At 36.3% G+C, this 27,953-nt stretch overlaps 1 long non-coding RNA gene across 3 annotated transcripts; it reads left to right on the top strand.

Moving 5' to 3' along the window:
* The first annotated feature begins 14,733 nt into the window (after window positions 1–14,733).
* LOC123541440 (uncharacterized) lies at window positions 14,734–27,028 on the top strand. Of its 3 annotated transcripts, XR_008366364.1 has the most exons (6): window positions 14,734–14,849; window positions 16,965–17,048; window positions 20,072–20,173; window positions 20,757–20,808; window positions 22,091–22,232; window positions 26,885–27,028. It is a non-coding gene; the product is annotated as an uncharacterized LOC123541440 (long non-coding RNA). The 3 variants fall into 3 exon arrangements; XR_008366363.1 differs by lacking the exon at window positions 14,734–14,849 and having other exon boundaries at window positions 16,836–17,048; window positions 20,760–20,808; XR_008366362.1 differs by lacking the exon at window positions 14,734–14,849 and having other exon boundaries at window positions 16,836–17,048.
* Window positions 27,029–27,953: the final 925 nt, after the last annotated feature.

The raw sequence follows: 27,953 nt of genomic DNA, 5'->3' as shown, positions 1-27,953 counted from the left end.
TCAAACATCACATTCCCTATTCTGAAAGAATGCTACCGATTTTTCCAATAGAGTAGTTAAAGCGTAAGGCGAAAGTCATCTCTATGCAAATATTGCTTTTCAGTGGACCATCAATATTACTAATAATTCCAGCAATGTTGTAAACAAGTCATTTATTAACGACAATATGTGGTGGTTGACGATATTTGAATTTCATTAAGAAGACAATAGAAGCCGATAGAACATCGATGGAATCACAGACTAGTTTTATTTGCACAGTTAATGTGTTATTTGCCTTAATACAAAATCTATCAGACGATAAAAAGTCAAAGCACTTCAGATCAACCTGTATTGTATATCTAAATTATAAAAATGAATTCCTTAATTAAGTTGTCTACTGCTTCACATTATTAAGTTAAAGGATTTATATCTAATTAATAAACTTAATACCGCTCTGGTGTTTTTGTCAAAGATCTTTTCCGTGACCTTCAGTTTTGCCCTTGTGTGAATAATTATTGTTTATTTGCATATCGTCACTATGTTTTTGCGTATGTATCCATTGTATTATGCTGTTATAAGGTTTAAGCGGCGAAAGGCTGCATTTTGTTAACGTTTCTGTTCCTACTGGATCTATATCAAAAGGAAATGAAAGTGGCTGGATACTTACAGCAGCACCATCATTATATTCTATACAGTCAACCTTTTTGTAAGAAAAACATTAGAAAATAATAAGATATGTCCATGTGAACAGCTTTTAACAATTCTGTGCCATTTGCGACACATTTGTACCACTTGAATATCAAGACACGAATGACCAAACATTGTTATGACGTCTGCTTCATCAGTTTATAAATATGCGAAAATCTCTGCATAACTAAGCAAATGTCTTTCTGAGCCGATGACGACATTTCGTGAGTAACAAATAATAATACTCACTTAATTTTCTTTTTTATTTCCGCCCCACGTCCAAATGACGCCATACTTTCGGTATACCGAGGGCTCAGAGCAAAACTAGTCTTAGACTATCTGCTTCTATTTCTATATATACTTAGACTAGTTTCGCTCTGAGCCCTCGATATGTCCCTTTGACGTTGTGCGCTTTGGCGCATTTTCAAATAAATACGTGAACTATCAGTGCGAACTTTAGCGGTTGAATTCAAATCAGAGACTGCGACGGCTATGCGTAGCTGTGGTAATTAAAAAGTTCAACCCGCTTCGCCTGCATTTCATCAAAATGTTACAAAAATATATGATCGAATTAGACAAAGATTGCGAATTAAAATCATATACCTCGCATTTCACTATACGAAAAAAGTGACCATTGACAGCAAAAGCCTACTTTATTATTTAACAGCTTTCCTACTTTCCTTTCCGTATACCGGCTCCAGATTTTAGTCTATGTTATTCAGGCAATGACGTTATGCAATGACTTCCGGTTTACCGACTTACAAAAGCAATTTTTTTGTAGAACAAAAACAGATCCGCCAACGCAGAATATCTAATAGACTCCTCAATTTATTTCTTTTACGTAAATTGTGATTAAATTTATGTAAATTAAAGGATGAGATATGATCTTCATGCATACGTAAGGGAAATGTCAAATATTGTAAAAATATGTTTAATTTAGGTTGATATTTCATATAATATCATGTGAGGAAATAACTGTTTAAGATGTTTCTCGCCAGGTAACAGCTAAACTTTAAGGTCAGGTTTAAACAAATTTTAATATTTTTCTTTTTCATGTAGCGATATGTTGTATGGACCAAAGACTACTTTTACCAGATATGTGCAAGAGGTGGCTTGTGGTTTTGTTGTTTTCATTCTGGCATAGAGTATAAGGACTTGTCTAATGTATATGAAGGTTTCGACGTATAAGAGTAACAACCATTGCCGAGCTGAGAGCTCAACAATAAGACGGCCACAGTTTTACATATTATATATGATTACATTTTATAGGCATGAATGTACGGCCGATGTAGATATATTTGTATCGAAGGAAACGCATTTTAACTAAGTTGAAGTTGAAAGAGTTTGATAACTTTAAACGATACGATATTTCACGGGTAAAATTTCATGGGGCACATCAGTAATATGATATAGCTTACATCAGACAGTTAAGAATATTTTGTTAAATAATATGATTTGTTGAATATTTCAAACACAAGTTCTTTTCAGTATATCTACCAATATCACACAATCGCCGAATCGTGTCATGGTGTAAATAAAACATTATCATTCTAGTGATGTCTATAAAAAGATCAAATGCAGGGAATTGTAAAATCCTATTTTAGCAACCACAAGCAAACAGACGAAACCTTTTCACAACTTTATTGTAACTCGAATTGTCAATTTTACATAACCTCTAAAAATGTAATGTAATATTTTTCTGCTGACTGCTTTGATGAAAAGGAACATTTCATACTGGTACTGTAAAAATCTGAAAGCCAACGGGCGGAGTTTTCAATTTATATCAGTTGTATCATTAACGACGCAAAATGAAAGCGTTTAACAACACAGATCTTCGTAATGAACATTCTCGCAATTTCCTATTGAAAAGGGGCGTTTTACTAATTTAACTCGTAATTTGAGAACCTGACATTTATGTCCTAATAACACGTTAGGTGATGAATTTCACTACATTTTTGAATGCCCTCACTTTGTTGTTGATCGCAGAATATGTATACCGATTTACTTAAGAAGAGCTAATACGTTCAACTTTGAACAGCTATTTGCAAGTAATGATAAAACAATATTACTAAGCCTAAGCTGTTTTTGTACAGAAGATTATGTCTGTTTTCAGGTAATATTTACCACCTTCCTGGTAATATAACGATTATAAACTCATGATGGTTATTTCTTGTCACCCTACTTAGGTTTATACTGTTATATGAATATATCTAGTCAAAATCATTCTGCTGCCAGTTATTTGTTGAAGGTAGTCCGTATAGGACTACCTAAGGTTACTATGTGTTAGGTAGGGGTTTGCGGCTTTATAGTTTAGTTTATTGGCGCCTTTGGTCTCTGTATTGGAGTCTGTGCCTTTTAAGCACAGGATATTACGGGTTTTTTGGGCAGTGGCATGTGTATGGACGCAGCCTCCTGCTCTTGAGGTCATTGAATCGTGGCGCATGCAATATTTGGAAATGTGTATATAATTGCGGATTCTATGCATTCCTGTTCATGTGTTAATTTCATGTGAATTGCTATGATACTTTGCTATGAAAATGTTATTGTATGCTGTTGCCCATATGGGCCAAGTTGTAAAATAAAACTTGAAACTCGCATACCAGAGGTATATTATGGTCTCCTAGTTTAACGTCTCAAATCTATGTCGAGCCTTGTATGGATAAAAATACTATTGATTAACTTAAAGGAAATTGCGAAATTGTGTCTGATATTTGCCCCTTTTTCAGGGGATAAAGAGGGTATTCGCATGGAAAGCAAATGCACCGACTTTCATGAGTTTATCTTTATAAAATTTGGTTTGAAAACTGAGTTGTCTTAGCAGAAAGAATGGACTTACTTTGACTTGTGCTCTAAATTGGAGATATTAACTTAATTGTTATAAAGCGAAATGCTATGAACCGCGATGTATGGAAATCAGTTTTGCGTACATTTCAAGAAAACTGATATTGGGCCGATATTACTTCAGCTTTTTTACAACTTATGGTGCCGATATTAACAATCATACCGGTCCGATATCCGCCTGATATTATTTTAATGCTTGCTGGTTTGATCCCAGACTATGACTTGGTGGACTGCCTTTAAAAGTCTTTTATTAACAAATGTGTTGTTTCACAAATCAAGGACACGACCCTATCTTTTTTACTTGCTAAATTTTCAAGGTATATTCTGAAGTTTTGAAAAATCAGAGTCTAATCAAATTCTACGTTGTAGAAAAAATTTCGATCCAAACGTGCAGAACTACCTTAAGACAGAAGTATTATACGCACAACTGCTATACAAAGCTTTTTAAAGTCACTGAATACTACAAAATTACACTATTCAGAACTGATAATGGTTTATATTTATTTGTTTCGTCCAGCCTAAGATCATTCGCATCTACTAGAACTTCGGCATAATCCACAGAACCCTAGAGAAGTAAATGAGCATAAATATGTACATTTGTTTGCGTGAGAGTGTTTGGGAGAGGTACTGATCTCTACATAGTTTTATATTAAAACGTATGAAGAAATTAAATGAAAGCACAAAAGCGATCTAGAATAGGGTTAACTACACTTTATTTTTTAAGTTTCCAACAATTTCGCTGGCGCTTTTAAATTTTGAGTAGGTCACCGTTATAATATTAATTTCCAAGCGTTCCAACATCTTAAGCGTGCGAAAATACATCACACATGAAGAGGTCTCAGTGGACTAGTGATTAAAACCTTGACTTCAAATCACTTGCCATTCAATGCTTTGATCCCAGACTATGACTTGGTGGACTGCCTTTAAAAGTCTTTTATTAACAAATTTGTTGTTTCACAAATGCTCTTATACTGACCGATCAATATCTCTATAATACAGCGTAAACAGGATTCTAATAATTCAAAATATACATACTGTTTTTCTCGTTAGGGTATGTATATACATGTATGTATCGGCTATAGAAGCATTGACGTATTGTAAATCTGGATAGCAGTTTGTGATTTGAATTCGTAATCGTTTGTAACTTTGGAATATATTCCGTAAAGCACTTTTGAATGTGTATATATACATGAAATATGTACTTTATAAATGTGGTACAACAACAACAGCAATTATGATGATAATAATAAGAACAATAATGGTAATGATGATGATGATGATGATGATGATGATGATAATAATAATAATAATAATATAGCTATTTTTTAACTTTTTGCTACTTCAGTCCAGCTACTTTAATGCAAAATATAAATTATACCAATGACCTCTAGGACCTAAATGTAAACATGCATAAAATTTATAAATGAATTTTAGCAATAATTTATCGTTCTCGCAAATCAGATGCCTACCACGTTTCATTTCGAGACAATATTAACGGCAAACTATGATAAGTTAGCAAACACATTATTGTAATAATATCTAAACCCAGGAAAGTCCTCCACTGTTTGATACATCTCAAAGTTATCAACATGTACGGCTGAAAATTATCGCTAACATTATTGTAGAGATGCTTATATACCCATATAAGCTCAGAAATGCACTGTCACACCCAGTGCTAATTCAAGAACAGTGTATAATCAATATAAAGAGAACGTAAATGAAAATGTTTACAGTGAATGTACGGCAAGTTGTAACGAAAACATATGTCAAGCGGACACGTGTTACTACCAAAACAGAAATTCTTTCTAAAGGGAATGGCTTGGCTAGTTGAGTTCAGAGAAGGCAATTGTTCCACGCTATAGTAAATGTGCGTTGCTTGAAAATGTTGTATATTTATCGCCTTGGTCAATATTGTTGAATATTACACCGTATGTAATTAATGACTGAAGAGGAGACACTTGTTTTATATATCAAAGTTCCTTTTATAGGCTAAATGGTAGGAACCAATATTTGACATACAAAAAATTCAAAATAATTTAAATACTTAACATATACAATAAGTATCAGGAAACAGTCATAAGTAGATCTCGTTGCTTTTACGTATCGGAAGCCTCCCTTTCATATATAATTTTACTCTTCTCTACCTTTGATAAAGAGACAAATCTCACTTTTTTGTTACTTTTGTCTGTTTTGATATTCATTTTGATAACACAAGTCAGCGAACACTATCAAGAAGCACTAAACTTTATTATAGCGAACACTTATCGTCAACTGGAAATAAGCTAGCGAACAGTAAAAAGCGAATGGCAAATACAGAGTTGCTGTTTTTCGTTTAACTAATATGACGCACAATTATACTAGCGTTCTACATTTAGGAAACCTTTATAGGTTTCTACTTATATTTCACATGAAAACACACACACAAAAAAAGTTGAAAGGTTAAAAGCAAACCATCCTTTTCACTGAAATAGGTAGGCCTAGCGTGGACCGATCGGTGGAGTCTGAATATGTGCCTCCTTATTTGGATTTTGTTTCCCGTCTACCGTGACTACATTCGGGGATACAAAATAACCGAAGTTGGACAGCTCCAAGAAAACCAGAAGTGGAAGCATAAAGCAATTATATGTTAACTCAATTTAACGCAAACGTCACAAAACAAATGAATTACGATAACCCTTTTGAGAGGAATTTCATTGTCTTTACAGCTTAACCTAAGTGTATGCTATAAAATGATAGTTGCCAAATGAACATCTATTATAGTTAGAAAAAAAACATTGAAAGCACATTTTAAGGTAGTTCTGCACGTTCGGATAAAAAATGTTCTACAATGTAGAATTTGATTAATCCCTAGATTTTCATAACTCGACTATTTTGAATTAATTAATGTTTCAAAGGTATTAATATATTTCGTTTTTAAAAAGATAGTTACAATTGCCGTTTTAATAAATTTACTCGCGGGTTGGCTTTATTCTACGTTATCCGGATAAATAAGTTACGCCATTAATTCCGGCTAATCAAACGTGCAGAACTACCTTAAACTGTAACTTCTTTCTTCCATTGTGTGTCAACCGCTTAAAGCGAACAAATGTAGATTAGTGTAAAATTGGTAGTAGCAATAGTTCACTGTCAGGGTCAATAAGTCATGTATAAAGAGGGCGTTTGTGGAAGGCTGCTCGGCAGACAGAAGTGAACACCAATGCACGGTTGTAATAATATATTTAGCTCAATTACGAAACAAGTTCTTCAAGTCTCGAAAGCTCTTCCTAATATTATCCATTGCCGCTAGGGTATGAGAGACGATAGAAATACCTGTTTCCCAATTAACTGCTATGATCCAAGTGATAAGGAAGTTAACCCAAGCCTCCCGTCAATCGAAGCCGGCGCTTTGTATCTGTATTTCAGAGGCGGTTGAAAGAAAACGAATGTTAATGCCAAACATGAAACGAAACGTCATAATTCTAATCAACCAACAAATGGAATCTACAGATATGAAACAAGCACTTCGTAACGCATATTTTGTTTTCTAAGACTGGTCAATAAAATACCATACACTATATTCATATTTATGCACACTATCACATTGAAAACAGGAGTAGAAGTTGGATTGAGCATATAATCGCTATCAAAAAGTTGATGGACTCAGACATTGGTAACGTATTATTATAGATCCTCTTGCATTATTTGATCTTTGATTTCAGTATATCTTTATGTCTGATACAATAATGTGTATTGAATACTTTTATTAATAGGAAATCCTACTTATACATAACATGCAAATATTTTGTTATAGCAGAAGTATACCATATTATTACATATTCGTTTCATTTCCCCGTTAAGTTACACTGGTACCGGAAACGTCAATATTTTTCCATATACATGTACTGACGCCTGAATTTTATATCGGGTGCGTGACGTAATTCAGTGTGTGTTGTTGCACTATTTTTCTCTATTTAGTTCGGTATTGCCAATCCTATTCAGGCTATTGAACATATTTATGATATTAACATAATATTTATACGTGTAGATGCGTATGTAATAAAAAGGTTATTATCCTTGCATCGGGAAATAAGCACTCGTTCTTCAGCGGAAGAATATTGCGCTCAATATTTCCGCTGAAGAACTCGTGCATATTTCCCGATACATAGCTAATAACCTATAAATACTCAACACGTGATATAAATTGTTTGAATGCATATAGTGACTAGAAAGTCAGAACTGAATTTACGAAATAAACAAGGTTCAAAATTACTAGTATACTGCGTTAAAATCAGTAATTTCCGTGATATATCACAGAAACTGGTTGCTAACGACATAAGTATAACGTCAGTATATAAGAGAAACTTTTTTTCTCTAATAGTGTGCCAGTTTCATTTGAAATGTACAAGCAATTTGAAATGTACAAAGCAACCTAAATGCATGAAAAATTCAAGGTTTTAGCTTGATACCAACAGTTGGCATTTTCAGTAACCGTTAGACAACACGTCAATTTTGCAAAAAATAGCCGTTGCGACATAATTTTCTATCAGTTATCTTAACTGTAGCCTAGTTTTGCTATGTTTTGTCATTTTCTACTTTGATCTGCACATAAATTACCCATTTAAACTTTACATATGTTTTATTTTACCCCTGACTGCTGAAAAATGGCATTCTTAAGGCTACAAATTTGCAGTTAAAAATACACCAAAAACAGTGAAAATGTGACATTTTGGTGTTTTATCCATATTCAAAGCAAACTTGCAATCAGTTTGTTATATTCAATCAAATTCTAATTATAGTAGCCCATTTCCACCCTAATCTGGCCGGATTTCATTGTTTTTTGTTAATGTTCCCTTATAGGTTACAACACACGAAATAGCTGTTCTAGCTTCTTTTTTCCATATAAAATTGACATATTTCCAATAGCTGCAACGCACATCAGGATCCATTTTAAATGTCTGTAACTTACATTTTCTTAAAGAATATTGTCAGTGCTGAATAAAAAAGCGGCGGTGTATGATCGAAGTATCCATGACAAATTCTGTCATGTAATTACATGTATTTCATTATGAAAATGTCAGCATAGATGTGTCATGTGATTTCAACAAAAACTGCAAAGAAAATAAAAATAGCTCTCCAGAGCAAATAAAAACAACTGAGCACTATTTGAATCCTACCATTTTTATTCGCGCCATTTCCCTATTTAGTATCTGTATGCCTTAATATACTAAAGGGGAATTGGACGAGGATCAAACCTCTTTATCGGTAAAAAAAGTACTGTATCACCGTGTAGACGCTTATTAATATTGATATTATTTACCTTAATTTCAAACGTAACATTCAACATTGCCGGTGCTGGGGGCGTGAGGGTATTTCAAATTTTATTACCCTTCATGAACCTGCGGTCGTCTTTCTCTATTTCGTTCTATGCCCTGAAAGGATTTACTTTGGTACAAATGTGCTTATTGCCATACAGAAATATCTTTGCCTATAAATGAATAATTTTGGCTCACTGAAATTGCCTAAAATTATTATCATAAAAAGTGTGAAACAATGCGTAGGAAATATAGCACAAAATCGATCAGTTACACTTTAACATTACTAAAAGAACATCGAAAACATTGGCTGATTTTTGATTGAGCATATAATCGATATCAAGAAATTGATGAACTCAGACATTAGTTACGTATCATTATAGATCCTCTTGCCTGTTTTGATCTTTGACTTCAACATATCTTTATGTCTGGCAAAATAATGCGAACTGAATCTCTAATTATTAGGAAATTTTACTTTTACATATTATGCAAATATATTGAGTGTTATGGCAAAAGTATACTTTATAAAGTACGAACCATGTGATATAGATTGTTGTTTTCTTTTCATCTGAATGCATACAGTTACTAGTTTGCTTTTATACTTTCTCCTCTCCTGATAAAAATCACATGTTCATCAAGGTCCAGCACCTATCCATGAATACATCCTAGTGTCCTAGTGATTTCGAGAATTGAATTTACGAAATAAACAAGTTTCAAAATTAAACTGCTTTAAAATCAGTAATTTTCGTTATGCATCACAGAAACTGGCTGCTAACGACAAAAGTATAACGGCAAAATTAATACACCAGAGAGGACCGTATCATCTTGTAGACGCTCTGGTATCATTTCCATTGACTTCCAAGGTAACATTCAACTTTGCCAAAACTGGGAACATGATGGGTATTGCACATTTTATTACCTTTCATAATCGGATTCAGTCAAACCGAGTCTCTGTTGCCTTCTTGCTTCGATAGGAATTACTTTGGTACAGATGGGGTTATTGCCATACAGAACATCTTTGTCTCAAAAATAATAATTTTGGCTCTGACTGAAATTGATTATATGATCTTTTTCTAAAACTGTTAACATAAAAGGTGTGAGAAATAGAGCACAACATCGATTCAGTTGCACTTTTAACATTAAAAGTAAGGAACACCTGTGAAAGAAATATAGGTGTAAACATGTAATACCTTTTACATGTATATAACGCCATTGTAAACCAGTACATTGCGCATATCGGATTGTACGGACGGACGAACGGACGGACATTCTTACGAACGGATATTTATTGGGTATTTTTTATCACTTAGTACCAAATAAGTAGTATGGAATTAATAGAATTTACCGTTACCTATTGTTCCCCGTATCCAACAAATGCCCTTTCATGTGCTCGGACCAATAGACAGACAGACGGACGGACGGGACGGACGGTCGGAGGGACGGACGGTCAGTCAGACAGAAATTAACCGCACTCTATATGCAATTTGTCCAAATATGTGGACGCTATATGATATGTAACATACAGCTACAAATCTTCTGCTTGTGTATTGCTACGTCACTGTTCAAAGCGGCCATATTTGATCAAGCTTGAACGTAGTTTGATCTCCATATCTTCTTTACAAAAGAATATACAAACTGGGATCTAGAAGCACTTGGGATATGTTTGTGACCTCGACCTTTGGTCTCGGTCACAAACTATCCCGCGGGCTTCTGCAGACGTTAATACACACAAAAAACGTGTATTATCCCTACATCACAACACTGAATATAACGTCGAAGTACAACTATTAGTTAAGTCAGTCCAACATCTTAAGCTTACGAAAATACATGACATATCAAGAGGTCTGCATGAACTTTTAATTATAACCCTCACTTCCAATCACTTGCCACTTCACTGCTGAGGGTTCGAAACCTCTCACAAGATTCTTTCAAGTGAGAAAGTCATTTGGTTTACCAAGGTGCCTGCCTGTAATAGGTACCCTTGATCTTAATGTTTCCAATCCATTCAGGACCAAATTTGACATTGATTTCAGCCTTCTTTTCTTATTTTTCTCTGCGAAAGTAATATGTGAACCAGGCGAATGTATCGCTTAAAAGAAAAGGCTGCTTTAGTAACATAGTGTAAATTTAAGTACAATTTCAAAATAAGGAAAATGTGCTCCAATGCATACCTCCCGTGTCATTATACGTCCTCCTAGGTTATTTGATGTTAGCATTTCATGAGTACGTTCGGAGCCATCTTGCGTATGTAATCAAACCATCTAATAACTATCCTATGAATAGAAAATCCTACTTATACAAAATATGCAAATGTATTGCTTCCGTAAGATTTCGGAATCTATTAACCGTTTCCCAGACGTAAATAAAATCGGAGTATTTTTCTATTTGCCCCTTTGCCTTTTGCTTGTATAATTTCTTTGTTTTACTGGTAGTTTTTTTCTGTAACAAAAATAACGTAGAGGCATATTATACGGAAACTGAAATAAACACACACTTCTTTTTGAATAACTTGTGTATAGTTATTAAACATTGGTTTTCGTTAATTGTAGAAGACAAAACTAAATACTGGTAGTGGTAAGTTCAGGACGGTAGTATGTTAGGGACACGGACTTCTTTTCTTTATAAAATTATTTTGTGTGCTTGACACAATATGTCGTACAATCGAAATAAGAAATCGTGTGCACGAAATAAAATGTCTTATGCTCGAGATAAGATATCGTGCAATCGAGCTAAGATGTCGTGCATTCGAGATAAGATGTCGTGCAATCAATATTAGATATCGTTTTTTGACAAAGACGGTCCACGTTTTTCGATTTGTACAAAAACATGGCGGTATGTTTCTTATCTGGTTTAAGTTTTGCATCTACGGTGATTGATTGTCTCCGATGCTTTCATTAATTTCAAAATTTTATCGCCTCACAAGCACGTGTTTATAATACAGTTTAATATTACCTAAAATTAAATTCTAACATCTGAAATTGTGATTATGCATAAATATCTAACTTGCGCATCTAGAACTAAATTAATATTTTAGAATGTGAAATACACTGATAACTTGAGAAACTACTATCTGATGAATACAGCTCAGAAGTGATGTTATTTTGAACGGACTATAATGTCCTTACATTATTTATTTATTATTGCTATTCTTGTCTGTGAATCCATCAAAGGGACATTTAATTTTGTCTTATTTTCAATAAACCCCGCGTAAGACCGACGACTTTAATAGGATTTCCCGCTTACTGTAACAGCCAATTAACATCTGTCTGATGTAAGAATGATTCAAGAGAAAATTATAGCATGACTTTAGCTGATGGAATGTTAGAAGAGGTTGCGGCTCCCTGTGGTTTGCGGGGCTAGCTGTAACATGGGGTTAATGTTGAAGTATTGATACTTCAGTAAGGGACGAAACAATGGCATTCCGAACGGCTAACCTTTAATGTCGCATGCTTTTATCTTCTTGCAATTCCGTTTTTTTTTTCTATGTTACAAACAATAATTCATTGCAGATGTTTCTGATTATCTCGCAGGTAAAGTTAAAGATTTTCGACGTATTTGTTAAAAAAATCTTTAATTTGAAAAACGATGATTGTAAAATGAAATAGGGTTATTATACCAGTAGCTCAATCTGGGATACAGTATTCGGTTCGAGCGGATTTTTGCCAGATCGGGTCTCACGAGGCGCGCAAGCGCCGAGTGTCATCCGACCTTGCAAAATTCTCGAGAACCAAATGCAAAATCCCAGATCTAGCTATTGTTATAATGACCCTTTTATAATAAACCTCTACTTTTTTGTTTGTTGTTTTGTTATTGAACGAAATCTTCAATGTTCATCAATATTAAAATGGAACTAAATGAAGTTTTTATGCGTTAACTGTGTCAGGTCATGCATATTAATGAAGGTTGCCAAGTTTGGCAGCATACAATACGATAAGGTACAATACGGAATTTAAAAGGTACAACACGGAATTCTTTTCTGTCTGTTAATATCTAATTGTGAAATACAAGTTGATTTGTGTACAGAATTTATATATAAGGTATATAATAAATATGCTCGATTCGATTTAGTATTTTTTTCACGTCTGCTAATCTTGGCAATGTCTCAGCATTGACATTTAAGCGAATTGGTGACCAGAGGTAAGAAATTCATGTATTATTCCTTGAAATAATTACCGTTTCCTTAAATTTTTTTGATCCTGTGAGTGACGAGACAGAGAACAGTAAACATTCTCGTGCAGAATTCATAAATGAAAATGCTAGAGTATAAGAGGCAACTCGTATATAACAAAGGACTCCGCGTTAGTACTACGGAATAAATACGCCAGTGTCCAACTGATGTAGTTATTAATTAAAAAATAATTTATAACAAAAGAGTGTTTTAACACTATTCATACGTCCGGCGTAATAATTTCACGAGGGCGTAACCCGAGTGAAATTATTTGTACGACGTATAACCGCCCAAAAGTATAAAATGTTTTAAAACAGGTTTTGCTATGGTAACTACCACTACATACTGTTCGCATGTGTACGCAACTGATAAGCGTACCGTATGGATCCAGATAAGACTGTACGGATGTGCAGGATGATCTGGATCCAGACTGCTCTCAAAGCCCTATGGCTGGTTTTCGCACAGCGGTGCTTATCTTTTCTACTGAGCAATTGACATAGATTACTTCGACAAAAATCTTATACTTTCGACAAATATCTTATAGTTGTAGTTTCTACAAATATATTTAAGTAGGTAGAGTAATAATAAAAGCAATAATAATGTAAAACAATTAATTTTCATTAACCTATAGTAAGACTTGAGAGAACCTTCTGATAAAAACTACCGAAAGACTGTTTAGTTTTATTCCTGTACGGCTATAACACGGGTGGTAAACGCGCAATCCAATTCCCGCTGGGAATACGCTTAAAATGGGTTGCGCAACGTCCGGTGCTGGTGTTGCGCGTAAAAAAAAGACGAAATTGAGGTATGTGAAGTTATAATTTTGCTTAGTATGAGACAAGAATATTTTTTTCCAAAAAAAAGCAAAATGCTATTCGACACAAATATGATAATACATCATATGTGTAAAATATCTGGTTTGTAATTTATGATTTGACTCTAATATCACAAAAACTCGGGCAACACGAAGCTTGTAAGAAGTATGAAATCAACAAAAATAGAAGTTTCTGACCTCATATGCCTAATCTGAGGACATCTGATGCTTTTTATGATAACTCAAATGTTATAAAGTAACGAATATCAAAATTATTTGCTTCAGATCCTGCTTATGGGGACATAATTGACAAAAAATCATCGGGAATATGGTTGCGCACAGGGAATGGAGTTGCTCGTATACATCATAATACATATAATGTATACGCGCAACTCCATTCCCGTGGCGCATCCCCATTCCCGATTATTTTTTGCCAATTGTTTTTCCCAAAAGCAACATTTCATTCAAGTGTGTGTAATATTCATGACTGTTTGGTCATTAGAAACGTCACATTTCCAGAAATATGGCACACGAGTTGGAAAATTTGCATTTTTCATGTTTCCATGCGTTTTTGACAGTTCTAGCTAGCAGAGTTTTCGTGATAACAGAGCTGGGGTGCGTTTCATAAAGAATCTTAAGTCTGTTTTTACTCCTAAGTGCAAAACTAGGTGAAAAGTGCGTTTCAAGAAAAATCTTAATGCGCACTATGTGTGAAATTAAGACTAAAATTAGGACTATTCCTAGGGGTGCCTCAGGGCACCCCTAACTTTTATCTTTTGTCTTAAGACAAACACTACGTGCAAAAATAAAATGGCGGCGCCCATGTATTTTGCGCTTCTAAGTGATTTTTCCATTATAAATCCTGAAAAACTTAGCCCAACTGATACTTGATTTTGTAATACATCTTCCAATACTGTGAAATTATTGCTGACGCAATAAAAGGTACATCGACCAATCAGAAACTTGTTTGCAATTGGGTCGGAGACAGTGTTGTTTTTATCACAGAGCTCACACAAAATGTACATGTAGATTTATTCAGTTTCAACGCTGGACATTTAACATTCTTGAGGTATGTTTCGTCTACAGTTACTTGTTTTATTGGATTATTGCATCATTTATTGCTTGCGTTATCGGGGCTCAAAACTAATCACTCTCCACCCACCCAGAAACACAGTGGTTCGGCTCATGCCTAGGTCCAGGCCCTACCCTATAAGAAAAACACTGTGTTTTTCTTACAGGGTAGGGCCTGGACCTAGCATGAGCCGTGCCCAAAAGGCACCCAGTGACCAGCAGGGAAGGATCCAGTATGTGGGTTTAGTGTCGTGCGGAGTTTTAGAGTTTACCACCAAAGTAGCCTAGTGGTAGAGCGTCCGCTTCGAGTGCGGAGGTCTTGGGTTCGAGCCCTGGCCGCGTCATACCAAGATGTAAAAAAAAATGGTACTAGCAGCTTCCTCGCTTGGCGCTCGGCATTAAGGGGATAGCGCTAGACTGGGTCAGCCCGGTGTCAGTATAATGTGACTGGGTGGGGTATCATGTCATGTGTCTATGGCATGATATTCCGGTTAGACAGCACTATAAAGTTGGGCATTGTGCTCACTGCTACAAGTAGACAACGTCGTTTATATGACTGAAATTTTTTTTAAAAAGACGTTAAATCCGAACACACACACACACCCAACCGGCAGTTTAGTAATTTCAATTACTAGACAAAATAAATTTAGACTTTTTACAAGGGCGTAGGAGCTGGGGTGGCAGGGGGGGTGGCGCCCGCCGTCCCAATATTTCGAGCAGTCGGGCAAAATGCCGAACTCGTAAGTTTTTGAAATTAAAGCTAGAAAATACAATTGAAATGAATACAGCGGTGTCCATTTTCATGAAGTGCATAGGCAGCTGATACATTCACAGAATCTTGTCTCATTGCTGACACCTTGCTACATCACCTTGGTAACAGGTAAACCATATTAGTACAAAATCAATACATCAAAGTGACCAACATGACCAAGGCTGCTGCATTTTCATGCCCTGCAGACTCAGAATATATGCGATACATTAATTAATGAAAGTTAATAGTATTGAATTGCTTACTACTGAACAGATTATAGGCACTTGCAATTAATGTTGTGTCTCAAATTCTGCCTAAAAGGTACTGCTTCTGTATGGAAATGGAAAATACCTTTATAATGCCATTTAGTGACTAAAATGCCATAAGCATCGGATTACCCCTTTTAGTCAGGGTCTTGTGCTCGATCCCCTACTTAGACATAATACTGGTTCTCAGTAACCCTGGCAAGACATTGTCAGTATCTAACATCGTACCACCATTACAGTGTTTAAACACAGTAAACTGTAAATACTGAATAGGGGTGAAAACTCAAGAAAAAAGCAAGTATGTTCAGCCCAAGAAGTCGCCAGATTGCACCAATTACTCTAGCTTTATGCATTTTTTTTCCAGGGGCCACCCGGACCCCGTTGATGTGAGGGGGATACCCCCTCCCAATACCGGTACCACCCCCTCCACCACCCCAATGCTCAAATCCTCCGTACGCCCCTGCTCTATCAATTTTTCTGGGTGAAGCAAGACAAATGATTGATAGAGCTATCGCAATTTTAGGATATCAAAAATTCATGCTTGCCATATTTTAGTTCGGGATCCACATTCAGTCACCACAACTGGCGACTTTTTCATCTTTTGATGGTAGAAAATGTTCAAAAAGTTCTCAGGTGCCCCTTCAGGCATAATATTTCAGGTATGGGCGTGCACTAGGGTTGAGCTACTGACCTCAGCCTCTGTTGGCCATGAGGTGGATTATGACTTCATCACATGAAGAATTCCACACCCCAAATGAAGTCAAAATTTTCGGTGAGGATCATGTGATTCAAAGTCACAAACCTTAACTATCCTGTCATTGCAGCCCCAGAAATGGCCTGTACTTGAACAAGTTTCTTGTAAGATTTACAATGATTGCCCAGACAGGGATTTGAATCCTAGACCTCTGGATTGGCATTCAGTCACATTGCCACAAGCAGTCGCATGTATATATAGCAGCTGCCTATACGTAGGAGATTTTATCCACAGTATTTTCCATTGGTTTTGCTTTTGGTCTCTAGGACAGTAATCAGACTGTACTAGAAAACATATAATTTATTCATTTTTTAGCTTAATCATAAACTTTGGATATTTCAGATAAAGAAGGCAGGGCAAGAAATGGCTGTCCGCACTCTGGACAAAAAATGAGCATGCTTTGATGGAACATCATTTAGTTCCCAGGTATATTATGTCAATTTGAACAAAATGCATTCTTAATTTATAAAATTCATCTCGAACCCACACGCACTATTTCGCAACTGTTCTGAACATTATTAAAACCAGAATGTGAAAAAGTGATGAAAATTTATTTCTGACGCATGTAATATTTCCTAAAGAAACTAACTGAATGGCTTGCTGGACAATGAAGTCAAAAGTGTTGCTCTCTCTTTAGGCCTAAGGGCAATAGTTTTCATTGTTACATGACTCCTTAAATATAAATTGCTACTACAAAACTGTAACCGGTCTATATTATTCAACATGACCTTTTTTTTTGTGTGTGTACTAGGCTAATAAGTACAAAATTTAGAAATAAAACTGAAAATAATTTTTTTGTCATGCTGACTGCTTAGAATCATTTCCATTTAATAAATCCGAATTCATTTAGATATGTGGTAATAGCTCATATTTCAGGTGTCAATAGTCATTCGACATTGAAGATGAAACTCTTTCATTCAGTTTTCATCCAGTCAGATTACAGAATTTGTACTATGAAATTGTAGTGTTTTTTTTTTTGTGATTTTGACTATTGAAAGAAAAGTCATTCAGTAAGTGTTTCTTTACATCATAACGACATTAAAATTTTAATTTCCTGTTGTATTTTTAGCTTGACTTTTTGATTTTTTTTTCCAAATAGTACAGCTTTTGTTGTCACTTCTTTGTCAGTGTCTGTGTCACAAAAGATATATGTTTACAGTGATGATGTAAACATTTCTAAAACCATTAGGCCAAATGTTTTCAAACTTTAAACAGGTCTTTGGCATCATGAGATAACCTCAGGTGCAAGATATATCTCTAGATTTTATTTCTGTCTAAATTAAGCTGCTTTTTAATTAACTTAGAGATTAATGTTAAAGTTTTGCATGTAAGGCTTTGTAAGCTTGTGTCTTACGAATTTTTACCAATTGTTTTATGACTTTCCACACATCTTTCACATCATAGGATCATGACATACCTCACAAGTTTCATAACTGTGGCATATATTTTTACAGTTTTATGCACCTTTTTCAGCTGAGAAACATGTTTCTGAAGCTGTTACTGTATATAATGTAATTTTAAGCTAGCATTAAGTGGAAGGGCTTCAGTAGTCGAGTGCTCTGACATTAGATGGCTCTTGTTAAATTTTTTACTTGTTAGCCCCTGTGAAGATAAGTTAAATATTGCAGGCCCGGCTCCAGGGCCGGGCAGAGGGGGCCCGTGCCCAGCCCCCCCCCCCCACCCCAGTTGGCTGAGAAGTGACCTTTACTCGTCAAAAATGCACCCTACTGTTTTGACAAAGGAATAATATTTTCTCAAAATTTAGACCCAGAAACACACCAGAGGCCACCCCAGGGGGAGAGCCCCCCTCCCCCACCATCAAGAGGGGAGTAACTCCTCCATTACCTAAAAATTTAGACCTAAAAATGCACCAGAGGCCACCATTTTCTGCCTGTATTTCAAAAATTTCCAGGGGGAGAGCCCCCTGAAATCCTTAGAGTAAGGGGACTACCCCACCAGTAAATGCACCAGAGGCCACCATTTCATACCTGTATTTCACAAATTTCCAGGGGAGAAACCCTGACCCCCCTTACATGGGCAGAGGCTCCCCTCCCGTACCTACCCACACTCGGCGCTATGTGCCTCAACGGTGACGTTTTTTTTCTAGACTGGTGCCCCCCAGTTAATTATTTCTGGACCCGGGCCTGTATTGAACGGTTATATAGCACAAACTATGTACTGATGACTATGTACTGGTGACTTACTGGCAAGCAGCTTCAGTTAGTGTATTGTATTCTGTAGACTTCAGTTTAAACAGACAATATATTCCATATATAGGGCATAAAAACAAAATGAGCTGCACCATGAGAAATCCAACATAGTGGCTTTGCGACCAGCATGGATCCAGACCAGCCTGCGCATCCGCGCAGTCTGGTCAGGATCCATGCTGTTCGCTTTCAAAGCCTATTGCAGTTAGAGAATCCGTTAGCGAGCATGGATCCTGACCAGGCTCAAATTCTGCTGTTGTTGTTTTAGAAAAAAGGATCTTTGAATTATTTGCCAGATCATTTCTTATTCTTGTGCCTGTGTACATGTAAACATTTTAAAAATTTGTTATTGACTAAAGCTGAAAATATTTTTATAATGTTAAAGTTTCTTCTAAATTTATAAACATGTCATTTTGCAAGTATATAGTATTTTTATGCCCCCGAAGGGAGGCATATAGTTTTTGAACCGTCTGTCCGCAATTTTCGTGTCCGGTCCATATCTTTGTCATCCATGGATGGATTTTCAAATAACTTGGCATGAATGTGTACCACAGTAAGACGACATGTCGCACGCAAGACCCAGATCCGTAGCTCAAAGGTCAAGGTCACACTTAGACGTTAAAGGTCATTTTTCATGATAGTGCATTGATGGGCGTGTCCGGTCCATATCTTTGTCATCCATGGATGGATTTACAAGTAGCTATGCGTAAATGTGTGGCACAGTAAGACGACGTGTCGCGCGCAAGACCCAGGTCTGTAGCTCAAAGGTCAAGGTCACACTTAGACGTTAAAGGTCATATTTCATGATAGTGCATTGATGGGCGTGTCCAGTCCATATCTTTGTCATTCATGCATGGATTTTAAAAGTATTGGGCATGAATGTGTACCACAGTAAGACAATGTGTCGCGCGCAAGACCCAGGTCCGTAGCTCAAAAGTCAAGGTCACACTTAGACGTTAAAGGCCATTTTTCATGATAGTGCAATGATGGGCATGTCCGGTCCATATCTTTGTCATTCATGCATGGATTTTAAAATAACTACGCACGTAAGATGACGTGTTGCGCGCAAGACCCAAGTCCGTAGGTCAAAGGTCCTAAACTTTAACATCGGCCATAACTATTCATTCAAAGTGCCATTGGGGGCATGTGTCATCCTATGGAGACAGCTCTTGTTTTCATTATATATGTATATAACAGAACTAGTCTGCAGATATATTACTGAAATATTTTCTCATTTTTCAGCAGACTCCAGATAGAAGTTCTTTCCAGATGTAAAGTGAATTGATGAAATCTTGAAAAAGTGTTGTGAGTGTTGGTGTTGTCCAGATATTAAAAATAATGGAGGTTTGTATTAAAGATTTTTAGACTATAAATATCTGAAAAATGTTAGTTTTTAATGCAGTGTGGGTTAGTAAAAGAGGTCGGTATCATTTATATTCTCTATAAACCCTTATCATGCTGGACACAATTGATTCTGCCTTTGCGACTAGTGTAGATCATGATCAGCTTGCATATCTATGCAGTTTGATCAAGATCTGCATTGTTCCCCATTCAGTCAGCATTTTTGGTAAGCACGCCTGACAGTTAATGGTACTTTCCAAACTGACAAATGGACAAGTTTATATAAATATTTAGCAGGGTAAGGGTGTAGGACTTGCAAGGTTTGAAACATTTAATTGAATTAAAATTTTCTTCTTCAAGTCTGTAACTAATGTAGCAAACATAGTAAAAAATAGGAATTGCTTATCACATGAGAGTCAATCATTATCCCTGTGAGATCTTAGATTCTCTTTAATGTGTCAGTGAAAATGTAAGATGGGTTTTAAAACATCAGTTTTTGATATACATTTTCAGTTATTATTTAGTAAAATTTGAAAAGTACAGTGTAAAATACTATAACTATTAACTAATAAACTATTCGTTTCAGCAGCTGCCAGATGAATGTACTTTCCAGATGTAAACCATCACAAATGATGCCGGTTTGTATTTACCAGATGTTTACCAAATGTAGGTTTGTTATACATGATATTTAAGGTTCTCTAGATATTTGAGAAGATTTGTTATTACGCCGCCAAAGGTGGGCATATTAAAATGGCACTGTCCGTCCATGCGTCTGTGTAAATTCTTGTCGGGGCTGTAACTCTGCCACCCGTGAAGGAATTTGAAATAACTTGACAAAAATGTTTACTATTATCAGACAATGTGTCATGCCCTAGACCCAGACCCCTACCTCCAAGGTCAAGGTCACACTTAGAAGACAAAGGTTAACAAGGTCTGTTTTGTGTCCGATTCATAACTCTGCCATTCATAAAAGGATTTTGAAATTACTTAGCTTAAATGTTAAAAATTAGATAATGAGGTGACATATCATGCGCAATATCCAGACCCCTAGCTCTAAGTTCAAGGTCACACTTAGAGGTTAAAGGTTAACATGGTCTGTTTCTTATCAGGTCCATAACTCTGCCATCGATGGAGTGATTTTAAAATTACTTCGGCATAATATTTAATGTTTCCTGTAATGAGATGACGTGTCACGCGCAAGACCCAGATCATTACCTCCTAGGTCAAGGTCACACTTGAAGGTCAAAGGTTAACATGGTCTGTTTCGTGTCCAGTTCATAACTCTGCCATCCATAAAGGGATTTTGAAATAACTTGGCATAAATGTTTACCGTAATGAGACAATGTGTCATGTGCAAGACCCAGACCCCTAGCTCCGAGGTCAAGGTCACACTTAAAAGTCAAAGGTTAACATGGTCTGTCTCTTATCTATTCCATAACTCTTTAGTGAACAGTTTTTTCTCCAGAAAAAATGTTTTCAAGTCTTATTTCTAGAAAATATTGTAAAAAAAGTAAGAAACACTTGTCACAAGGACTGTCAATCTGGATGCCCAGTTAAAGACTTACCTTCTTTTTGTAATTATTGTACATGTTTATCCCCACCTCTGCAACATGTATGTTGTCAGTTACTTTAGGAAACTTAAGTAATTTCTGGTACATAATGCAGAAAAACAGCTGATTCACTGACTGCCTTGACATAACTGAATCACTACCCATATATAATGAATAATAAAACCAAAAACATGATTATATAATGATATAAAGATAGGTCATACTTACTACCTGTAAGCCACTGGGTGAATTTAATATTTTCTGGTATATTATAATGAATTTGAAGTGACACTTATTACTGTGTGTATATAGTTATCTTTAAATTCATTGATGTCATGATTATAGAAATTGTACTTTTTTTCTATTGTAGGATCAAATTTGATGTGTAATTCAAAACAAATCTTCAAATTGACAATGGCAAAAAGCAAGTGGAAATGGAATACTCAGTTGACGAAAATGGTTAACATGGATAACTTTTGCCTGTGAAAAGTGCAAAGATCTATACAGTACTGGTGGGTTCTTTGAGTCTGTTCTTATTTCAAGCAGTATCTTTATTATGCTCTCTTCGAAGGAGGGGTATATTGTTTTGCTGATGTCGGTCTGTCTGTCGGTCCGCAGACCAATCGGTTTCCAGATGATAACTCTAAGAACGCTTGGGCCTAGGATCATGAAAGTTGATAGGGAGGTTGGTCATGACCAGCAAATGACTATTGATTTTGAAATCAGGCCACCAGGCAAGGTCACGGTGACCCGTAATAGTTAAACAGTTTCCGGATGATAACTTGAGAATGCATTGGCCTAGGATCACGCATCTTTATAGGGAAGTTGATCATGACCAGCAGATGACCCCTATTGAGTTTCAGATTACTGGGCCAAAGGTCAAGATCACAAGGGCCTTATATAGGAAATCTGTTTCTGCTCGATATCTAGATATATATTATTCTTAGAGCTGTTATATTTCACAGGGTGATTGGTCTTCTTAAGTTGACAACCCCTATTGATTTTTGGGGTCAAAGGTCAAGGTTGAAGGTCCTAATTGGTTAAATCCATTTCTGATTATTACCTTGAGATAACTATTTGGCCTTGAGCCTTCATATTTTATTGGATGTTTAGTCTCCTGGTCATTTGCAGGTCAAAGGTCAAGGTCATTTGGTCAAATCTATTTTAAACAAATATCTTTACATGTTTGGCCTGCATACTTCAGATTTGATAGGTTGATTGGTCTCCTTTAGTAGATAACCTTTATCAATTTAGGGTCACTGGGTGAAAGGTCAAGGTCACCTAGCATCAAATCCTTTATAGATCAGTATCAGCAAAACTGATTTACCCAGTCTCCTTGAGAAGATGACCTCTAATAATTTCCGGTCATATGTCAAGGTCACCTAGGATAAAATCCATTTCAATTCAGGATTTTTATGCAGCAGCTGTCAACAAACTGGGATTCATATAGTGTTTGAACTGTCTGTCTCTCAAACATTTATGTGTACTCAACTCCTCAAGTGCATGTGCATCTTGTCCAATTATTTTTCTGGAGTTATGGCCCTTCTTTCGGACTTTGAAATTTTATATCTATATCAGAACATTATGTCAACAACTGTCCTCTTCTTTCTGGAGTTATAGCACTGTTGTGAAATTTATTAAATACTCTGTCAAGCACTTTCAGGGGACATGTGTTACACAATTATGGCATCATTTTACCACCACAAAACGAAGTTTGAGGTGGTGAGGGGTGGGTATATAGGAGTGAGCTTGTCAGTCGGTCTGTCAGTTCGTTGGTTTTCATGGTTTCCAGACAGTAACTCATGAAAGGCTTAACAGATTTAAATAATGTATGGTACACAGGTGTAACATTACAAAATACAGGGAAATTCAACTTTGAGGTCAGTTGGTCAAAGGTCAAGGGGAAAATGACCAGGAACAGTTGAATGGTTTCCGGATGATAACTTCAGAATGCTTAGGCATAGGATCATAAATTTTGGTACACAGGTGTAACATCATAAAATACAGGTCAAGGTCGACTTTGAGGTTAGTAGGTCATAGATCAAGATCACAATGACCAGGAACAGTTACATACTTAGACATCAAGAATAGTTTAACTTAGTGTGCTCTGTACATCCACTGGGACGGTTTGTTTGGGGCTATTTAACGCCGTTAATGATAGTTCTAGTTCATTAAGGAGTTAGCCCTTAAGGTTCAGTGTTTAAAGTGAAATTATACGCATTTTTTCAAGTAAAAATCCAGCTGAAATAGATGTGTGTGTAAAAAGGGTGGAGGAAATTATAGCTTTTAACCCAACATACCAAACTCTTCCTGTTACCAGTATGAAATAATAACATTCCAAATATGACTTTTCTTATTTTGACTGGGGCAGTGTTTTTTAAGAGAAGTCAAACTGCACAGTTTTGCTTCCCTATAACTTTCAGAAATCTCTACCTATAGGTAAGGGAGATAATTGCTTAGAAGTTTGAAAAAAGAACTATTATTTCATTAGTTCTGTTTCTTTATTTCTAAAAAATCAGCTCCAAATATTTATGCGGCATTGTCGTTAATTTAGCACTTTTAAATGCACAGCAACCGAAAATTGCTTTTATTAAACATTCACCAAAAACACACTATGTGCAGTAAGATGCGCATAATGTCGCTTTAATCAAATTTGACCAAGCCAGGATATGAATGAAACTTCATAGTAGTAAGCCTGTGTTGTAGTTTTGCAAAGTCTAGATGTTTAAGGTTGGATAATTTTAAGCTATTTGAAGAAGACATCACCTATTTGTTGGCATCCATATCAGCATCATGATTAAGTGAAGTTTTTTTTAGCTCACCTGAGCAAAGTGCTCAGGGTGAGCTATTGTGATCGCTCACCGTCCGTCCGTCCACACTTTTCTTTAAACAACATCTCCTCTGAAACCATTTGGTGGAATTTGATGAAACTTGGCCTGGACGTTCCTTGGGTGGTCCCCTTCAAAATTTTTTCAAAGAATTGAATTCCACACAGAACACTGATTTCCATGGCAACCGAAAGGAAAAAATTAAAAAATCTTTTTGTCCAAAACTGCAAGGCGTAGAGCCTCGATATTTGGCATGTGACATCATCTAATGGTCCTCTATGAAGAGTGTTCAAATTATGCCCATGGGGTGAAAAGAGGTCACAAGTTTTACATAGACTTATATAGGAAAAAAACTTTAAAAATCTTCTTGCCTGAAACTGCAAGGCCTAGGCTTTTGATATTTGGTATGTTGCATTGCCTAGTGGTCCTCTACCAAAATTGTTCAAATTGTGTCCTGGGGTGAAAAGAGGCCCTGCCCTGGGGGTCCCAAGTTTAACATAGACATATATTAGGAAAACAAATCTTTTTGTCTGAAAGTTCAGGGCCTAGGCCTTTGATATTTGTTATGTAGCATTACCTAGTGGATCTCTAACAAGATTGTTCAAATTATGCTTCTGGGGTGAAAGGAGGCCCCGCCCTGGGGGTCACTTGTTATATGAGTTATATCGGGAAAAATACTTCAAAAATTTTCATATCATATTTCCTAGACTGTTTAATTATAATTACCTGTTGACGCAAAGTGATTAGGGGGTCACTTGACTGTGACCTTGACCTACTGACCTACATTTTTGTACTTTCTTGTTTTTTAAGGTACAGCCTTGAAATTTGAAGGTACAGCCTTGAAATTTGGATGACATGTACAGTTTTGCACACCGATCTTAAAACTGACTTTCAGTGACCACGAATGTGACCTACTGACCTACTTTCTAACATTTTAGCATCAGTTTGTGATTTGAAACATGTGGCTCATATTACTCAGGTGAGCGATTCAGGGTCATCATGACCCTCTTGTTGAAGCTACAGCAAAGAGATTTGGACCACATGTATAATGTTTGATACAGATTTCAATACTCATCTTGAAAAGTCTTAATCATGACCTACTGACCTACTTTTTCGTTTTTGAAGTTACAGTATAGAAATTTGGACCACCTGTATAATTTTTGATACAGATTTCAATACTCATCTTGAATAGTCTTAATCTTGACCTACTGACCTACTTTCTTGTTTTTGAAGATACAGCATGGAAAGTTGGACCATATGTATAACTTTTGATACAGATTTCAATACTCATCTTTAATATTCTTAACCCTGACCTACTGACCTACTTTCTTGTTTTGAAGCTACAGCAAAGAGATTTGGACCACCTGTATAATTTTTTTAACAGATTTCAGTAGTTATCTTGAATAATCTTTACCATGACCTTCTCACCTAGTTTTTTGTGTTTGAAGCTTTAGCAAAGAAATTTGTTCAAGCAACTTGAAGCAATTAAACTCAGGGGAGCGATGTAGGGCCATCATGGCCCTCTTGTTTATTTTGCCCATTAACAACTAGTGAGAATATGTTAAAACTTCACAAAGGAACTGTGACGCACTACAAATGTTTCATAAGTCTTTATGGTGATTTACAAAGTTATGATGCTTAGCAATATTTGGTTAAGTCTTTAATTTCTACTAGCATTCTTAGCTCACCTGAACACAAAGTGCTCGGGGTGAGCTATTGTGACCGCGCATTGTCCAGCGTCCATCCGTCCGTCTACACCTTCTTTAAACATCATCCCATCTGATACCTTTTGGTGGAAGTTGATGAATATGTGTATGGTGGAAACTTAAAAAACCTTCTTGTACGAAACTGCTGACCCGATTTGAAAATAATTTCACATACATAGACCTTGTGTAACCCTCTACAAAGATTGTTAGAATTATTTTGATTCATCAAAAAACATGGCTGCGAGGAGGTATGACCATTTTTTCCATATATGTATATATCGGAAACATAAAACATTCTAGTCAGAAACAGCAGCTCCAATTTTAAAATAAATGATTCTTGGGTGACCCTTTACGAAGATTGTACAAATTATTCTCTTTCATCAAAAGTATTGCCACTAGATGTGGTCACTTTACCCCTTATTTATGTAGTGGAAACTTTTATAAAATCTTCATGTTTAATATTGTCATATCACATCATTCCCCAATGTCTTACCCCCACCTTTACCCCTCCCCTCCCCCACGACCCCAAACCACCAACAACAACTAAACTCAGGTGAGCGATATAGGGCCATCATGGTCCACTTGTTTTGTATACATGCTGGAAAACAATTACACTTTTTTGTCTTTCAGGTCTGCTCAGCTTGGTCAGTTCACAAATATTTTGATAGAAAATCAGCAAAGCCACCGACTTGAATACATTGGTTATTTTCCATGTACCAACAATATGGAAATAAAATTTGTTTATAAATTTGAAAGGCATATTAGAATTTTTAACTTTGTTAATTGATCCACCACCACGAGTGGTGGGAGTTATAAGAATGGTCTCCGTCCGCCCGTAACAATTAATGTCAGCTCCATATTACTTAAACTCCTTGAAGGTTTTCATGAAACTTAGTCAAATGATCACCCATCAAGATGAATGTGCAAACTTCAATGAGTCGGTCATGTAGTCTCAAGTCAAAGTCACAATTCGAGGTTTAAAGTTGAGACTTCCAATTTTGTGTCCGCTTTGTATCTCCTAAACCCCTTGAAGGATTTTGATTAAGAAATGAAATGATTAACGTGATTCATGGATTTGCTGATCCTATTCTGTCATTCATTTCGCATGAACACCAAAAAAAAATAGTTTCATTTCTTATATAAATTTACATTATAATATTTTCTTTCCATTTGTAAGCAAGAAAAGATTATAAATTGCAGGTATTTTGAGGCATTTAACATTAAAATTAGCCCTCATCGATGTGGGTTCGAGCCTCACTCGGGGTGTTGAATTTTTCATGTGAGGAAGCCATCCAGCTGGCTTACGGAAGGTCGGTGGTTCTACCCAGGTGCCCGCTCGTGATGAGATAATGCACGGAGGGGCACCTGGGGGTCTTCCTCCACCATTAAAAGCTGGAAAGTCGTCATATGACCTATCATGTGTCGGTGCGACGTTAAATCTCCGCCCCCCCCCCCCCCCACCCTCCCCGCAAAAAAAAAAAAAATTAAAATTAGCTTCCCGGCCATTGCGTTTACCAGACAGAACAAGTGCGACGTCATAATTGAGCCGCACCATGAGAAAACCAACATAGTGCGTTTGCAACCAGCATGGATCCAGACCAGCCTGCGCATCCGCGCAGTCTGGTCAGGATCCATGCTGTTCACTAACAGTTTCTCTAATTGCAATAGGCTTTGAAAGTGAACAACATGGATCCATGCT

The sequence above is a fragment of the Mercenaria mercenaria genome, chromosome 12, assembly GCF_021730395.1.
Source record: "Mercenaria mercenaria strain notata chromosome 12, MADL_Memer_1, whole genome shotgun sequence".
Taxonomy (NCBI): Eukaryota; Metazoa; Mollusca; class Bivalvia; order Venerida; family Veneridae; genus Mercenaria; species Mercenaria mercenaria.
Note: the sequence above shows the minus strand (reverse complement) of the source record. Positions and strands in the feature narration are given on the sequence as shown.